Genomic DNA, 9,985 nt, shown 5'->3' with positions numbered 1-9,985 from the left:
GAAAACACAAATCAGATCAGTTCAGTAATTAGTCAGGTTCAGGTTCATCCTGCATGCATGTTACACTCTAACACCATCGATGCCAGATGGGTCCTAATGACGAATGATCCGGTCTACACATCAGCAGTAGGACCGGCACACAGCCCTCTCCCCAGGGGGTCACTGAGCATGTGCAGCAAGACAGGAAGCAGGTGTTAGGGTAGTCGAACACATCCGACATGTTCAGCCATTGCTACAGGTATGATATGGCTCACTCATCCTTGTGGTGAACAGAAGGGCAGGGTCTGCATTGAGCGCTGAACAAACACACCTCAGTGATCTGTGTTTGGGAGTGCTGTGATAGAGATTGAGCTATGAAATGTGTAAAGCTTCCTCCCTTCTCCTCTGCTGAGCAGGTGGTGAGCAGATTGTGTCAAAACCTCCTCCCATTCTTTCCCTCAGGCTGCCTGTGATGAGGGTTGCCCATTCATACAACCCTCCAAACAAAGCCATCACAGCGGAGACCTAAAAATTCTTAAGAGTGGAGAATAAGATGTAAGCACACGTCAGCACCGGTAAAATATCTCAAAAGTACAGTCAAGGGGTTAATGTTATCATATTTACATTGTTAAAGCCAGATTTTGATTTCTGTCAGAGTCTTTACACCCTATATTTTAAAGATATAATCATTTTAACTTGCGAACATTAACATTTAGTTGTCAGCAACAGAAAACAATCCCCACAGAATTTCTGCAAGCTGTCTTTTATTATAGCAAAAAATAGTTTAGTGTCAAACATTTGATCATTTTACATAGATCTCTGTCTTATTAGCAAATTCCAGTGACCCACCTCACCTATACTTCATGCTTTTGTGGCTCAGTAGGGAAAACAAAAGAGCTAATTTGCAAAATGTGGGGGAAATTCTTCCAGGAGACTAGAGATTGTAGTAGTTCAGAGTTTTAGAATGAACTGTTTGACATTTCTGGATGTGTGAAATATCCAGGTGGTCAGACACTTCATGGCCCATGTTTAATCCAACTGACTGAGATCACTGATGAGCTGGAGAGGTTGCTTTACACCCCTCCTGTGATTTTGCTGTCAGTACCAGCTCCGCTTTGACAAGATATTATTAAGCCTGTTATTAAGCCATTATTATGCCTCAGGTTCCTGAGGATGATTGGAAGTTTAGCTGTGACACGCAGGAGATGAAGGCGCCACAAATCCAATACTACTTCTCTTTTTTGTGTTGATTGAGAGCTACAGCAGAGAGTATAAAATGACAAACGTTTGGTTTTGGAATTTCAAACACCAAAACCAGATTTTTTTTCTGAGAGAGTTGACACAGTTTGCATAAAAAGAGAATTAAGCTTTTCCAAATGGTTATGATATAAAAAGGGCTTATTGCACTTTTCAATCTGTTTCAAATCTGGGCTTCAAGTTGCTCATTTCACATTCATCTATTCTTTCTTGTTGAGACATTTTGGGGAATTTGCTCGTCTGATAAGGATCATTCTCCATTTGGAAGGTCCACTTCTGATTTAAACGTGCAGAGATACAGTCTCACATTACATGAAGCTGACCAATATGCAGATACACAATGCAAATCAGTGTCAGTGAAGCAATGGTAACCATAACATAACCATCACTGTGATTCCCAGTCAGAAAGTGATTTTACCCTGAGAAAATAAGCTGAGATGTCAACTCTGTCAACTCTATACAGCTATCTTAGATCATCTGTCAGCAGTACATTATGCACCAAAAGGTCAGGTTCCATGCTTGCATGTACACATACAGACTGGCTTTGTTTCTTTTCTTCCTTTTTTTTTTTTTTCAAATTTCATCTTGTTGATTGGTTTACAGCCACACCATCGTGATTGTGCTTGATCTAATTTGATTTCTGAAGCTGAGCCTGGTTAATATTGACTGGGAGACTGCCTTGGAATACCAGATGTTGTAGGGGCTGCAGGGTGGTGTGGTCATTAGCTCTGTTGGCTCACAGGTTCCTGATGTGCTTCAGCTTCCTCCCACATTACAATAACATGCATGTTAGGTTAATTGTTTGCCTTAATTCTCTCTAGAAGTGCATATAAGGTTGTTTGTCTTTGTGATGGACTGACAATTTGTCCATCACAAGCCTCTTCCCTGATAGGCTCTGGATTGCATGTATAAGTGGGGATAGACCAGTTCTGTCCTACAAGGTCTGCAATCCATCAGATTTTCCAAATATTCCTGCTTCAACACACCTGAATTTGGGTCACCTTTTTTGAGCAATGATACATGAAGACCCTGCTGGAATGTGGGACTAAGTTGAATAACCCTGGTATGGATGAAGAATGCACAGAAAGGTCTTTGTTTTTGTGCTTAATTTGGTAAAAAAAAAATTTAAAAAAAAAAAAGGGGAAGATGGATCTTATCCAGGGTACACCCTGGACAGATATCCAGTCTATCACAAGGACATCAACCATTCACACTCACATAAACTCCTAGGAAAAATTAGAGCTCTTTAGATCTTTGTATGATGGCATCACACACTTCCAACAGCAGCAGTGAAGCAAACCCTACTTTTCACAAAATTAGTTAAAATAAACTAGTTTACATTTCAACTATCTGGCAAATTGGTCAGATTTCATCATCTTGGAGGCTCTTAGGTATAAAGTAGAAAACAGAAATTTTACAAAATAGTAATTTTACACTATGTGAGTAAGCTTACCTGCTATAATTGCAGACAAGCTTTTAAATGTTACAAATATCCATGAGATTTTCTTTACTTATTTATTTTTGGTTTTTGCAAAGTTCAATATTTATTTGAGGTCAGGAATCTACTCCTCAATGTGTTGCTTTAACAGCATGCTTTGGAGTGAGTGTTGATGGTCCCTTGAGATGAAGCAAAAATTTAAGAGAAACATAAACCTTTTCTGTTCCCATGCAGAGAGAACAGTTTGTCAAAGACAAACAGAAGACTGTCGGGAGACAACTAAATATTTAACAAGGTTGTAGCGAATGCAGCAGCTCTGAAGCCATGACGCTTTTATTTATGGTGATTGCAAACATCTTCGGGCTTTGTCTTTCATGTCACAGAGACTCGCAGTTGATTAGGTGCAGAGGTTTGTAAGTCAGCTCAAGTTCACGTTTTATTTATGGCTTATTTCCCTGGTAAAATAAGGCCATCACTCCTCATTCCCTCTGGCTGGTTATGTGTCTTGATCCAAGGGAATGTTTAATGAAGAAAAAGAAGGTGTTACCGGGACTTCAACTAAAATGCTTTATGATGCCTGTCAGGTTGGGATGCAGCTGACTGCTTTAAAGGAGTTTAAATATAAAGTTACTGTATATCTTGTCAATGGTTAGCAGCTTCAGCAGTAAATTCAGCATGGCAAATCCTTTGTGAACGGATCGGGTTAAATTATTTCATGAAGAATAACATCTTACATGATCACAAGGCTATATAGTAGATGTCAACATGAAATAAATTCACTCTTTTTTAATTACAGAACTCATTTTCTATCTCCTTTTGTATTTATACTAATGTATCTGGCTTAGTGATAACATTATGCCACTCAACAGCCAAGAGCTGAAGTTTTCCCATTGACTGTTTCTCTCTTCATGTGATACAAGGAGTCGCACTCTTTTTTTTTTTTTTTACAATGGCAGAGAACTGCAGTGTTCAAAATGCAGCTACCCTGCACAGTTTATGCTGATGCATGATGCAAGTTTTTTGTTGACAAAAGAGGAAGCACAAACATTGTGGAGCTCTTCATGAAAAGAACATCACACTTCATCAGGGAAACATAGTACCACTTAATCTGTGTAGACTGTTGTCAAACATGTGTTAACTGTGTTTGCAGCCAACAGCCTACACTCAGATTTTAATCATACAAATGAGTAAATTTATAGATTCTAGTTTAAATATTCAGAGTTCAATATAAATCTATGCTTAGAAGTTTAGCTTTAAAAACTGGAAGGATTTAATGGTGTATCTGCAGGTCTGCTGAAACTCTCAGGTGCTTTAAATCTCGATTAAAAATTATTTTTATGTGTTGCAATTTATAAAAGTAAGTTATTTCCTGACACTGTAACTTTTATTTAATGCATTTTATCTATTTTGGTTTTTTTTCTATTTTTATTTAATTTCTTCTATCATCAGCCACGAGAAATTATTCAATTTCACTTATTTGGTCTAAAAAGCAGCTCTGTGTTCATTCACACAGGTCCAGGTTTCTCACTGAGGAGAGTGAAAGAACTTTTTTTTTAATTTTGTTTATCTGACTTCTATTAAAGACACTTTGACAAAATGGACTTTATATTGTTATTATAAGCTTTTACAAAGATGGTTTTTGGTGTGCCTTGTGATTTTTTTCAGTAAAAAAGAGTGTACCTTGGCTCAAAAGAAGTTGAAAAACACTGTGCATCGAGATGAACATCAGATATAGGCTGAATGACCAGGTTATTCCTTTTTTTTCTTCCCCAGGATGGCACAGCCATATTCTAAGATGACAATGTCCGGATTCATTGGGCTCAATCTGTAAATGAGTATGTAAATGAATCTTTAGGATGTGCTGGAGAAGGCGTCACACAGTGGTCAGACTTTCATTATCAATATAGGGTCTTGGTGAAATGAATGCCATAGTGGAGGTAAATAAATCTTGTGACATTGCAGAAACTTATCAAAGCAATGCCACAGTGAATGTGCAACATAATCAAAGCTGACAACCATCTTAGTGTGTTCTATCAGTGATGTCTGTAAAGTGCCCAGAGAGGACTTTGTTGTGAATTTCTGCAATAGAAATAAATCTGAATAGAAGTGAATTGAAAAACTAACTACATCGTGTCATCTCTGCGTTTTGTCTAAACATTCACAAAGGATTACGGTGTCAGGTTTAACAGGAGACGGAGATCATTAGGAGGATTGTGGGATTGGCTGCTGGAGCCAACACACATCACTGTTAAGAAGAACCAAGCTTGAATTGTTGCATTAGTATTATTTAATTAATTTTTACTATTTATTAATCTTTTACTTGACTGTGCAATGCTTTTGAAAGACAATCCATAGTATTTTATCTGCATTTTGTCAGTAAATTAGTTGTCATGTGCTCTGGTGCTTTTCTACTTAAATGTTGAAATTAAAAAGGAAATTAAGCAGTATTTGTTGTAATCTTAATGTCTTTATTATTTTCTTTAGAAAACAGTAAAAAAAAAAAAAAAAAAAAAAAAAAGACTGTTAAGAGACCCATTATTGTGACATTTTTTAATTCAGTGTTGGTAAGAGTAGATCAAGTTAAGTCACTGAATTAAATTAAAAGAGTGGATCATTTTTAGATTGCACACATATGCAGAAAATGAAGCTGTAGATTCAGGATCTTCAGGTATCAACATTGACTGTCTGATAAAATGCCTTAGAGTTTTATAGAATGTACAGAGTGCAATGATCACAATATACATGCATGTTACTCTATTTATAGCATGTGCTTGTGGGTGGTAGTATCAGCTTGTTTGGTGTTGGTTGATCTGAAATATAAATCAAATCTGAAATAGTTTAAATTTTATTGAAAACAAACAGAATGTAAATGCTTGAAAATGAATTTGGAAAAGTTTGACATTGATATTCACTCGATCTCAGCTGGGCTCAAACTCCCCTCAGATAAAGTGAGATCTTCATATATAATTGATGGTTTAACAGCTGTTGGTGGAAAGAGCTGTTCTGAATGTGGCTAATCCATCTCATTTAGTGAAGAATTGCCTTAAGGCTCACTTTTGTGACTTTCATATAACAGAAAAACCATTGCGTGGTTTCTCGTCAGATACAGATCACTTACTCCTGTGCCTGGTGAAATGAATCCCAGTAAATTACCCACATCAGCTCAACTTCCGATGTAGCCAATTATGTGTGAAAACTAAACTAATATCTATCAGGCTCTTTTGTAGATTGTCTTGTTGCTTTGTCATTGTGAGCTTGTTTCGCTGCTGTCACAAACAGTTTGCCTCTCTTTTTATTTTTTGTCTTCCCTTCAAGTCTAAGTGTGTATTAGGGACAGCGCCAAGACAGTGTTGCTTTGAGACAATCCATGCCGCGGCGACAGCAGAAACATAATGAAAAAACTGGAGAAAGATTATTGATATCTGCTTTCCATCAGGGTTTATTGAAAGTTATCGATCTTCTGACAAACACTGTAATTGTTTTGTCTGTCTAACCCCCGAGATCAGCTCCTCCCTCATACACACACAGACACAAACACACAAAACCGTGACTATAAAATTGAATTATTTGCATTATAATGACTTGATTATAAATATACTGAGTAAACAGTTGTAGGTTCTCACAGCATGAGTAATACCTGCCCACATATAGATACCTCAGCTGTCTTTTTTTTTCTGGTGCAATGAGCTGATTAGCTGACACAAGCTTGCATTTACCAGCTTGCTCTTTTTCCTGCTTCTCTGTCTCAGACTCAGGTGTATTTCATCACCAGTTCCCAGCTTCTGTACTGACTTCAGCATCTGTGACCCTAATGGTCTAAACTGTGCACAGTGGAGCTATTTCACTCCTTCAGCAAGCAGGAGGCACATCACTGCTTCACAAGTCAAACATGAGTTGCTAATCTGCTGTGTTGGCTTTGAAGCCTCATACAGAGGAGCTGAGAAATGAGCAGAGGGAAAGGATTAGAGAGACACCACATTGGCAAAGTTGAAAAAGCTGGAGGAGAAATGGATACTTTGAGATCAGCATGAGTTTGTTTGTGTGTATACATGAGGGGTGAGACATTAAACTGCTGAGTCAAGCTGTGACGTCGCTCCAAATGTTAAATGAAAGCACGCCGCTGTTGGCCTGCATCCCTCAGCATCGTTCCTGGTCCTCGAGGTGAAGAAGAGGAGTTTCTCTGTCAATATCAGCTGATAGGAGAGGATCAAGTAAGTGACTCGTCTGGTGCAGGAAAATGAAAACATGTCTTTTCCTATGAAGGACTCGAGCTTTTGGACGTCCGACTGTAAGTTCAGGGTGCAGGCAGACAGTTGTGTTTTCTGTAAACGGAAGAGGTCAGACACGGCAGAAAAGCATTGCAATTAAATTTGGATAATTAAGTTAATTTGTTGCTCTATTAATTACGCAACTTGAAAAAGAATTTGTTGTATTTGTTCCCAAAAGGAAATTGTAGATACAAAGCTGAATTATCATTCACATAAGATTTCTTCAGTGACATTAATGTTTGATTCAGCTTTTTTGTGTTGCCAATGACTCAAAAAAAAAAAAAAAAAAAGCTTTCTCTCTGTTCTGCAGTATTGTGTTGCTATTCATCCATTTTTGGGCAAAATTGAATCATGTGGTACATATCGACAGTTTGAATTCATTATTGAAAGATAGGAAAAGTAGTCTATGGCTTTGAGGAAAGAGCTCTCTGGACTGAAGGAGTGTGTGTGTGTGTGTGTGTGTGTGTGTGTGTGTGTGTGTGTGTGTGTGTGAGTGTATTATGGATTTGCTTTGTGATCAGTCCTGGGAGAGTTTCCTCCCCGTCATCTCTACAGGAAGGATCAGAGGCTGTGTTCCTGACATTATCTAAATATTGACTGCAAGCTATACAGTTTCACTCTAGATCTAAGAGGGAGGCCACAGCCGTGCCAAAGTAGCTGGTAAAAGATTACTGAGTAGTATTCTTGTACTTCTGCTCCTCGCCAGACCTCTGTGAGTATGATGTAAACCCGAACAGCAGTACTGCGATTGATCAGCCCACCTCCCACACGAGACATCCTGCCGAGGCTTCTGTTGCACAACAAGCACCGTTTGGTCAATTCTACACAAAACTGTGATGGAGCCTCTCAGGAAGTGACATCACTGGTGCAGTGATAAATCACACGGAGGTTTGGCTCGCTAATGTGTGCCAGTTTGGAGGCTTTCAGCTTACTCCACTTAGGCACAGTTACAGCACTTGAGAGATTTGTACTGCAAGGATTGAGATACTTTTTTTTTTTTTTTTTTTTTTTGCTGCATTTTACTGCACACAGCATATTTACTCCAACACCTGTTGTTCAGTTACAGTAACTGCATCTCTGATATTGTTGGATCTATTTTATTCTCATGAAGTCTGATCTGATTAAGCAGAAGTCTGTGTGTCATGTGAATTTGCAGTATTGATGCATAGCTTTGTCAGTACTGGTGCTGCTCAATTTCCTCTGTTTACTCACTGAGGAATGTACACAAGCAGAGCAGCTGGTACCATGGACTGTATTGATTGAAAGTGAGATTAGTGTATGTTGCTGGAAAACAGATGGTTCAGGCCTCAATTCTATGGTTATGGTAGAGTGAGTTATCATGTCCTATGCCAGATACACATGAAAGTGGTGATAACTTCTAGTCCTCAGCAATCTGTTCACACTGTTGTTAAGAACGTTGCTGTGTTGTGTGGCCTCAGATGGAGGCGTTATGTTTTCAGGTTGAACAATCTCATGAATGCAACGTCTCAGGAAATACTATGAGATTGTCTGCAAATTTGGCAGAAATGTTCGTTTGGTTTCAGAAAATTCAACTATGGTCATTTTGACCTCATGTCCATCTGTATATGTGGTATTTAGGGAAAACCAGGAATAAATCACTTCAAATCTATGAAAAGCAAAAACCAGAAAGCTGCACACAAGCATATTATATTTAGTTAAGGGATGAAGAAATGTGTTTATCTGAACTAATTTTTCTGTTCAGAATTCTTAAAAGACTAATCTAAGATTAGGGTTGAAGAAAAGACTATAAACTCCAATTCGACTCCTAACATTATGATGTAAATATAATGCCTCACATGACATGTCTTGTTGGTGTGTATCTGTTAACTAATTTACAAGTCTACCTTAATCATAAAAAAAAACCATCCTTTCTGGATCCCAGAATTTAAAAAATGAGTAGGAATAATCATTGTAGGAAGAGAAAATTAAAACTGATTTAAAAAGAGGGGGGTAAAAACATGGCTCTGCATGTTGGAGGAGCTACAATCAGCTCAGAAAATCAGATTTGTGTTGGGTGTACCAAAGGATGAGGTCAATTTAAGATTGTAAAACATGTCTTATGTGTTTGACACAACTTAATGTCATGATTAATGTCATGATAAGTCATGACCACATCACAGAGGTTAGAGTGCTGTGTACCTACACTGAAAATCAAAAATACAGAATTACCTTGTGAGTGGATGTTTTCAGTGGACTGATAAGTGCAGAGATGCAATAACAGAGATGAGTATCACCGCCAACAACTGCCTCATATTTTATCTGGTATTTTTATAAACCTGATCGCTGGGATTTAAAGACACATGCTTTACAATTGCATTGAGTCTCTCAAGACCCCCACCTTCATGTTCATGCTGTACCAAAGTCTTGGCTGAACCCTTAACAGAAGAATCCTGCCACAATGACAGAAAGTTGTACAATTTAATCATGTTTAAAACAATTTAAAAATTCTCCCGGTAAAGCTGGAGAGCGATTAAAAACATTTATTTCTGCAGTGTCTCTGGGATGGGTTTAAAATTACTTTCCCTGCTTAGTTTTTATTCAGGGATAATAAATCTGAGATGTATTTAAGAATATTTACAGCAACTTCACTATGTAAAACTTTATTTATTCCCCTCATCAGGAAATTTCAAACAATGAACTTTTTTCTATCCTTGGTGTTTTTTGGTACAGTATTTGATTATTTATGGAAAATTAGTCTACGATGTGGTTTAAAAACGTGACAAGACTCCACTACTGGGTGTAGCAGTCCCATTTTCACACTGTAATGCTATAATGAGTAGGATACCTGTTACACAAAGGGAATTGTTTTGTGAAAACGTGAGTCAGCAGTGCTGATTTTAATGTTTCTATTTGCATATCTCTATATGTGAGTTAGACTTCATGTATGAAACTTACACTGTTGAGTCAAAATAAAGCAGTTATTATATGGAGATTATTGGGCAGCAAAGATTTTGGGGGTTGCCATGATTTGCATTTTCTTGTTTTTTGAGTCTATATAAGTTCCATGTATGAAACACATACT

Source organism: Telmatherina bonti (genome assembly GCF_933228915.1).
Source record: "Telmatherina bonti genome assembly, chromosome: 22".
NCBI classification, from domain to species: Eukaryota; Metazoa; Chordata; class Actinopteri; order Atheriniformes; family Telmatherinidae; genus Telmatherina; species Telmatherina bonti.
This window is presented reverse-complemented; position numbering follows the sequence as displayed.